General features: G+C 42.0%; 1 long non-coding RNA gene across 1 annotated transcript; it reads right to left on the bottom strand.

Moving 5' to 3' along the window:
* Positions 1-718: 718 nt before the first annotated feature.
* On the bottom strand, positions 719-2176 carry LOC103471995 (uncharacterized). Its single transcript, XR_534781.2, has 3 exons — positions 1770-2176; positions 1442-1677; positions 719-871 (listed from the first exon to the last, which is right to left on the bottom strand). It is a non-coding gene; the product is annotated as an uncharacterized LOC103471995 (long non-coding RNA).
* Between the last annotated feature and the right edge of the window lie 6406 nt (positions 2177-8582).

Below are 8582 nucleotides of genomic sequence, written 5' to 3' on the forward strand. Positions count from 1 at the left end.
GGCCAACTTGTTCATTAAAATGTTGCTGAGTGACTTTGAAAAGGATGTAGATAGAGTAGAGGGTTCAGTGAGAGCAGCAACGTGTTTAAATATATACCCACTGGAAACTGCAATGTCAGTCACGTTTTGCGTAAACATGCATTTCCTTCATTTGTTTATGCAGCAGCTCTCAAAAGTCTCCACATCCCTCCAAAACGAACAAGTTTATGAGACAAACAAAACAAGACCTAATTTTAAGTTCCATCCAGTCACCTTGGCAAGTTGATGTTAAAACACAGAAATTGAAAAACCACAAAGTGACACTACCGATTAAGAAATGCGTAAAATGACAATAAAATCCTTACATGTTTACAAACGAGCTGCTTTTCCATTAAACATAAATTTGCGCAAATTAAAAGTACAAACATAAATTTGCTTAATGGAAATATGGCAAAAAAAACCTCATACTCTGGTCTTACTGACATAACTTTCTACAGCTTTGTCAGCTGCACGTCCATGATGTACGTTTATCATTTCATAACATCCTTAAGTTTCTCTATCAAACAAAAATCTGATAAATGTTTCTCTTCTGGAAGCAGCCATGAGAAGATGTGAAGCGCCTGAGTGTCGGCCAATGAAGGAATTATGGGAAAACCTGTGGAGGGTTGAATTGGTCACTTTTGGTCATTCAGATGCATGAACCCCCAAATCCATTCCTCACCAACTAAGAGAAGGCCTGATGGTTGTCTTCTTTGTCCTAACCATGAGTGCTTCAGCTCTCCCCTCTTTCTCTCTTTCCCATCTCCGTCTTGTCGGCATCCAACAGTAACGGCGTGTGCTCTTGAACTGACATTTCGGTGGAATCTGACCGGGGTGATGTTGAGGTTGCACACTGTGAAATGTTTAAGTCTAAAGTCATTTGAGAAATTTAACATGGTGTGCGTCTTACAAGGGTTACAGCGCCTGCAACAGCCTGACGTGGATAGATCTATACTTTCATGTTGTTTGCTGCACATATCATGTGAATGATGCAGCTGAAATCGAGAGTCATTGGTCCAAGCAACATTTTTTCAATCTGTTATTGTATGTGCAAACTGTGCTCTCAGCTGTCAGGAGGAGCTCCTGGTGAAATCTTCTGTTTCTGTGCTCTGCTCATCTTGGTAGTAACAAGGGCTTTGAGTTTCTGCTGCTTTTTCTATCAACACGACGTGTTTTTCTCCACATAGCTGACACTCAGAAAGTATTTTCTGTTTTTTGCCATTCTCTAGAGATGGTCTCACATGAAACCCCGTATGGTTTAGCAGTTTCTCAAACAGACCGCCCCGATTGGCACCAACCACCATGCTACTTTCAGTCACTCAGAGTTAAAGTCAGAATTACCAGACTCCCTGATGACATCACACACAATTCTTAATAATTCCATAAAAATGACCATAACAAAAAACTGGTGATATTGTATTACTTCCATGGCAACTTGTTGCAGCTCATCTTGGTTGCGTGATCTTCGAAAACGAACGCTGACCTTAAGAACCTGCCAAGGATTCTCAATGGGATTAAGATCGGGGCTCTGTGAGGGCCACTCCAAAGTCCTTTGGTGTCCCTCCAAAGTGGGAACTGCATTATTAGGGTTGAAAGTCTCTCCCTCCCTTCTGCAAACAAAAGCAACATCCCTGTGTCCAAAGAGCTCAAGGCGAGTCTCTTCAAACCAAAGATCAGACAAAATACCATGATTCATTCTTTTGCAAACTTTGGTTGATGTTTCAGCACTGGACATTTTTTTGAACACTGACCTTGGCTCAAAATCCTCAACAATGAACAGGTCTCACAACTTTTCTTTTACTGGACATCAAGTCCAGGAGAGGCCAGCTGAGGAACAACCACCATGGTTGTGTGGTTAATTGACTTCTCAGACTTGTCTTGGAATTAAAGCAGCAGTGTCATAAATGGGTTAGTGGTGGTGAGGAGAGACGCAGGATGTAGATGAAAATGATGAATTTAATGTAGAAGCACACACAGTCCGATACAGGCGGCACGGCAGAGAGTTAGCACACAGCTAAATACCGGTAGCAACTGACGACAGACTGAAAACGAGAGCTAAGCAGACCAGGACTTAACAGTTCAACTGGAGAGCCGACACACAACAACAACGGACATGCAACAACGATCCGACAAGAGACAGAGACAACAGGTGGACTTAAATACACAGGGAGGGTAATCAGGGAATGAGACACACCTGGGAAGCAATCAACGGGGAAGACGCAGAGACAGAGACTCACAGGAAGGAAACTGAACACAAAAAAACCCTAAAAATAAATACACAGAAACACGGATCATGTCAAGCAGAGGGCGAATAGTTTCTGCCTTGTCTTTTTTTCAGCGTTCTTGTTACAGTCCAGCACGTCATTGTCATTGGAAACAGTACGAGTTTAATAGTAAAGCACATTTCAGCAACAAGGTAGTTCAAAGTGCTATAAAAACATTATAAATACATCGTATAGTTGTGAAAACCAGCAGCGGATATTACATTCTGTCAAGTAACATCGATAAAATCATCAATACGCATCAAATACGTTGGTCAGCACTCCAGTTATTACAGGTCAAAAGCAACAGGTGGGTTTTTAGTCTTGATTTAAAGGAATTTGGTGATTCAGCTGTTTTGCAGTTTCCTGGAAGTTTCTGCAAGGTTCTAGATGCCTACAAGCATTGACTCACTGCTACATGATTGGCTGATTCACTATGGCCATTACAAGCAATCAGACATTTGTGCCTAAATATGTGGCTGATGAACCGTAATCGATTGTCTCCATCACATTCCATTTATTCTTCCTCTGTAGGCGTGTGGTTGGAAGGTGAACACACAACGTGTCTGGGAACTATCCGGATGCCCACTACACTTCGTAAAGTGGCACTTCCTTCCTCAACACACTCCAGACTATGCGTTGAACTGCTGCCTGGCAACCATCTGGACAGGACCCAACAGCTTTGTGTGTGTGCGTGCGTGAGTGTGTGTGTGTTAGCGGGACAGTTTCAGTGTGGGATTGACACTCACGTTTGGCTCTAGCTTGCGCTAACGACAGACTCTTGATGGCCATAAATTCTCGCTGTGTACATTATTGTCAGGTACGGCTTGTGTTTGGCTATTGTGCACGTGGGTGTGCGCCATGCTGGTGTGTCTGAATTCAACAGCACTCTTGTTAGGAAATTCCACGCCACATTATTGGGTAGTCTTGGTGACGGCGTGGCTTCATTCCCAGACTGGATCCCGAGGGATTAATATAAAAGACAAAACTCCCAAAAGAATACCCCCCAAAAAATCAGTCACCTGTTCGCTAACTAGAGTGACGTTTTTAACTATCTGAAGCTGAGAAATTAGGACTATCACAAGGCTAACAATTTGCTTTTGATATTTCCTGGGGCCTTTTCACTGTCTTGGCTGAGTCAAACATATTCATCAAGATCCAAATTCGAAATTCCTTTCCCCTTCTTTAAATCAAATCCTTCCAATTTAGAAAGAATTCCAGAGCAAAGGGGTTGGGGGCGCGGGGGGCTTTGGGGGAGGGATGGGTGGATGAAGTTCCAGCAGATGCCTTGGTGATGGCAAAGGAAGCTGCAGCACCAAAGCAGAGGGTGATACATCACAGCCATCCTCGCAGGGAGGCGGTGGTGAGGCACAAGTAAACGCTCCTAAATCATCATCCTGGGACAGATGGGGGCAGGGGGGAGGGGCCTGTCACATGACTCCCCCATGCCCTCCTCCTCCTCCCGCCTCCTCTCCTCCATCAAAACAAACTATCAACGGTCAGGGCAAGGGGACAAATGTGACAGCAGACCGACAACTTGAAAAGGAGCTGCTGTCTTTGTTCGAATGATTGCAGAAACTCAGACATACGGTGGACTATTAGGAGATTGGTAACATTTTTTTTATCTGGCTATTTTGTATTTATGTTTTTAATCAGCTGGTAACAAACATTTTCAGCATCAAGTATTCATCCTCTTTTTTGTGTGTTTTATCACTCTACAAGCCACAAAAGTGGTGATTTATGACAGACCAACACAAAGTGAAGTGGGGTATAACTTTGAATTGGAAGCAAAGTTGTTATTCCTTGTGAATAATAATCTGAAAAGTCTGCCATGCTTTACTTCCCCAAAGGAGTACCTATTAAAAACTGATTTTGCGCCAAGTAAAATTTCAATTTTATTTTGGGGTTCATTTCTCCACGCTTTGCGGGACTACTTCTTGCATTATTTGATGCTAAAGTTCATCAAACTGAGTCAGCTTGGATGGAGAGTATCTTATTTTAGAGTCTTGCCACAGGTTCTCAATTGCTTTAGGTCTGGACTTTGACTGGGCCATCTGACATTAATCTAAGCCAGTCCATTGTAGTTCCGCCTGTGTGTTTAGAATCAGGGTGATGCTGAGAAAAAAAATCAACCCCATAGCATGCTACTGCCACCACCGTGTTTGACAGATGGGATTGTGTTGGGTTAGTCTTGCTAACCCAACAAGACCCAACAAGAGAACAACGGAGCACAAACCATTTTGCATGATGGCCCAAAAAATAAAAAATAAAAAGTTGTGCCATACTCTTTTTATTTGGATTTATCACAGTAAAGTAAGGCAGACTGCAAATACACATGCTTGATTTTTCTGTCACATCTCAGTTCTGCTCTACTTTGTGGTTGGTCTGTCACAAAAAAACAACAAAAAAAATAAAATACAATGACAACCAGTTTGTTGTTGCGATATGGAAAATTGTGAAAAGTGAGTACTTTTGCAACTCCCAACGCGAGGCTTTGATTTCCAGCTCTCGGCTTCGGGAGTGATGTTATTTCGGGCTGCATGGCTGCTGATAAACCGTTAGCAGGAAGGAGAATCGCATAAATAAATGCATGGCCCTCCTTGCTGCATGGGAGGTCTTTAGCATCGTGTTCTTGCACTCCCACAGATATTTAAAATATGTACTTTACACTTTTAAATCACTCTGCAGCAGGAAGCCACGCAGACATCTGGAAAAGGAAAAATAAAGCAACAAAAAACAAGGTGAGTTCTGAAAATAAAAGCACATTTTGAAGTCTCTTCCAAAATAAGCCAGAGAACAACAGAGCACAGAAACAAGATTTTTGCTGCTCTTTTTAAATGCATGAAAGGGAGAGGAAAACAGACTGCACCCCTTGATAATAAAGAGCAAGTTTATGCTAAAATGAAAAAAGAAGCTCCCTACCCCCCTCCTCTCTTACGACCTTCTATCTGCTAACACACACACACACACACGCACACACACTCTCCTCCCTTAGCCTATATAAGCAGACAGCAGCTGAGCTGGCCCCCTCCGCCCTGCATTCTCTTCCTTCACTAAACATACAAAAGCTACGTGTGCAGCTTTTATCAAGCCAGAACATTTCTACTGGTTTCTTGGTGCAACTTTTAGGCAAAACGAAAAGATGAGCCGTTTTGCTACTGACAGAGTGAGCGGTGCACGCAGCAAAGCTCTGCAATGTGGAGAGAAAAGGCTGAGCTGAGCAGAGCTGCTGCCTCCCATCCCCCACATTCACATAGCAAAGTTCTGCTGCTTTTGCAAGCGGCGGTGCTGCCTTCACGTGCTCCACCGGAGGCTCGGTTTTTGCAGCATTTAGGTGCTCTTGGAGATGAAACGGTCAACAGCGCGGCTGCAGTTTTCGATGTTCAAAAGTTATTAAAAAAATAAAAAATAGCGCGTGGAGCAGTATGAAATAAGTCACTGAAATCTAAAATAAAACTTGCATCGTAGGCATTTTGGTTTTGTTTCTGTTCAAGTCACACTTTCAAACACTCAGGCTGCTTTTGCTGACAGATGCAAACTAAACAAACATCCCATTTATGAACGCTTATTTGAAATGATCAGAAATTGCAGTTCCCTAAATGAAGACTAAATATAAAAGTGGTGAACATGATATTCCCCCAAAAAGATCTCTGGCTCTGGCTGACATGCTTTTTAAAGCTTAACTATCTACAGTTTAAGCCAATAAAGCTGCAGTATGTGACTTTCATTAAAAATGTTTTTGCATATTTGTAAAAAAGTGTCACCATGTCCTGACATTACTATATGAGACAGATAATCTGTGAAAAGACCGATCTCCTGCACCTCCGCCCAGTGCTGCTTTTGCTGTCTGAAGAAATGCACCGCTCCTGGTCAAAAACAGGAGGAGGGGCTTAGTGCTGTCAATCAACCTCGTCAAAATGCTGCTAAATGTGCTGATACCAGAGAAACAATTCACTGTTATAGGAAAGCCGTTTATTCAGATAATCTTATTGGTTGTTTCTAGTTAGCACTGAAAGCTCCGGGAGAAGGCGAAGGATACCATACTGTCACGGTGACAGCATAGTATGCGTCAACAATTATGTGAAAAAATATTTTTGACACATTTGCAGTTTCAACACTAATACCTCAAAATTGTTTCACTTAGAATAACTTTTCTGGTTGTGTCTTTTATGCTTTTTTTATAGTAAGTAGTAAATAGATTTAAGGCTTCAAAGCTATGACAGATGACAAATGAAGCAAAGTGACACTGCATGGCTTGCTACATACAGCTCAGCAGTCTTCAGTGAAGATCTAGTCAGGCATTCCTAGGTTACATGGGAACTATTTATTGTCTAAAACAGGTCAATAGTTTCAAAAGACCAGCGTCCACACAGGACCGTTTCTAGAAATGTTTTCACCCACACACAGAAACACCAAGAGTGGAGAACAAACCAAGAAGTGCTACTGTTACTCCTCCAGGCCTGTAAGTGGTGCCAAACAAGGTATTTGACATTGTAGCCACACGGTTAGTGGTAAACGCAACAAAAAAGCAAGAATGCTGAACAGCAAAGCGTGAGTGGAGACTTTTGTGTAGAGCGACAACGAAGTCGAGCCTCTTCTCTTCTCGTGTCATCATTGTCGTTATGTACGATGCTTTTGAGTTTATAGGTCAGGCTAGACGTCGAGCTAATACAGATTCCACAAGAACCAACAAATTTGTTGACTTGTTTGACACGGTGAGGACTAGAATGAAGGTCAGTTCTAGCCAGAAACTTTCCTGAGAAATCCAAATGCAAACCTCCTGAGAAATCCATGCCAGCGGGAAGCTGGGGATGACATTACGACATTTCTGCAAAACCCACAATCAATTTATGAGCAATAACTCAAGCATTTTGATACTACACATCAGAGAAGAGTAATGCAATTCTTTCTTCCCAGCCCGAGAGAGGACATCACATGCATAGACCTTAAGAAGAGAGAAAGAAATTATCTGAATAGCCGCTAGCATACCAGACTCTCCCCTCATCTATTTCTACCATTTTGCGATATCTCCAGATTCCAAACAGCTCACAGAAATGTAATCTGCTAAACTTTTAAACGACCATACTGGCTGTTTGAATATAAATTTGTGGTTATTTACCATGAGAATTATGTACGTAAAAGACAGTAATATGCAAAAGTGGCAGTTTAACTTTAAGGCAGGTCTATAAAATAAATTGCCTACGCTGTGAGTTTTGCTTTGATTTTGACCCATTTCAGATTACCTGTTAGCTTACCAGGCGAGTCGGAGCTTTCAACTTCCTGTCCAGGAATTGTTGTGATGGTGTGTGTGAATTCATAGAGATATCTAGGTATAACATTACCTAACCCTGAATTTAACCAATCCGTTTTTCTTTTTAGCTTGTATTGTTTTTTTAATTGTGGTAACAGTCATCCTTCACTGGACGTTGTTTAGCGTAAGAGTTAGCTTAACTCCCTCATGAGAATTTTCTGAGTTTCAAAACGTGGTTCACATGTGCTGGGTGAGATTTTGTTCACGTTATTAGACCTCTTGTGTATTCTTTGACTAACTTTTCGAATGTTTAGTCTGTTTGTCTATTGTATATTTCTTGTTGTCCATTGTTTTTTAAAAATGGGTAAGAACTCTGTGTACCATTTAGGAAATCTCATTCTATGCCCCATTTATCTTAGAGGTCAGTCTTCTAATGTAATTCTTGGAGAACCAGCAGGGCTTTCTCACAGTTTTTATTTTTTATATATTTCAAACACCAAATAATCACATGTCTTACTAGAACATGCGCGCCTTTAAATGGAGTTTAACTGGCATGTCTGTTTTCTTTCTCAGTCTAAAATAAATCGAATTCTATGTCGCAGATCAAGCGATTTAGAAAATACCGACAGCCCATGAAGTACGCATGAGGGCTGCTGCTAGGAGAGCGCGAGGCAGGCAGGCAGGCAGAGAACATGAAGAAAAGGGGGTGGGGAGGGAGAGATTGCTGAAGAGCTTTAGAATCCTTTTCTGTATCAACCATACAGAGCGAATTTATGCTGCCTCCAAATCTCCTCTCACTCTCACGCGTGCAGAGGGGAGATTTGAGTCTCAGCAAACATTGTGTTGCCCGTTATATTTTGGTGACCCATACACTGTCACTTTTCCACCAGCGCTGTTTCTCTTTTTCTGTCTTCACTTCCTGCTCTATTACTGGCTCGGTACATCCCCCATCCTTCTTTCTGCTCTCTCTCACTCTCTCTCGCTCTCTTTTTCGCTCTCTGTCACTCTCTCTCTCTCTCACACACACACACACACACACACACACACACACA

The sequence above is a fragment of the Poecilia reticulata genome, linkage group LG11 (assembly GCF_000633615.1).
Source record: "Poecilia reticulata strain Guanapo linkage group LG11, Guppy_female_1.0+MT, whole genome shotgun sequence".
NCBI classification, from domain to species: Eukaryota; Metazoa; Chordata; class Actinopteri; order Cyprinodontiformes; family Poeciliidae; genus Poecilia; species Poecilia reticulata.